Source organism: Penaeus monodon, chromosome 23 (assembly GCF_015228065.2).
Source record: "Penaeus monodon isolate SGIC_2016 chromosome 23, NSTDA_Pmon_1, whole genome shotgun sequence".
NCBI lineage: Eukaryota > Metazoa > Arthropoda > Malacostraca > Decapoda > Penaeidae > Penaeus > Penaeus monodon.
In genome coordinates this window covers 8,092,969-8,093,275 of record NC_051408.1, presented here as the reverse complement: position 1 = coordinate 8,093,275, position 307 = coordinate 8,092,969, and the positions used below count along the sequence as shown (strand labels likewise).

General features: G+C 76.5%; 1 protein-coding gene across 1 annotated transcript in view; it reads right to left on the bottom strand.

Annotated features, from left to right (window-relative positions):
• LOC119588121 (doublesex- and mab-3-related transcription factor 2-like) overlaps nucleotides 1-307 on the bottom strand; it is a gene marked incomplete in the record, with an annotated part of 30,832 nt that overhangs the window by 2,667 nt on the left and 27,858 nt on the right.

Here is a 307-nt window from a genome sequence, read left to right as displayed (position 1 = left end):
AACCTGGGTATCGTGGGCAGGGCCGTGGGCGGGGGCGCCGCCAGGGAGGGCGTGGAGGCCGACAGCGCCTTCTGGAAAGGACGGCGGCGAGCGGCGGGCGGCGTCGGGGAGGTCCTGCGGCAGGAGGAGGGCGCTCGACCGGTAGGCGAGCGTGGGCGGCGACGTGGGCGGCGAGCCGGGGGGCGGGACACGTCACGGTGGGCGGCGAGCCGGCCAGGCAGGGCGTCACGGGCGGGGACCGAGACTTCTCGGACGAGACGGACATCTCGGGCGTGATGGGCGGCTCGGGACGCGGGCTGTGCATGTG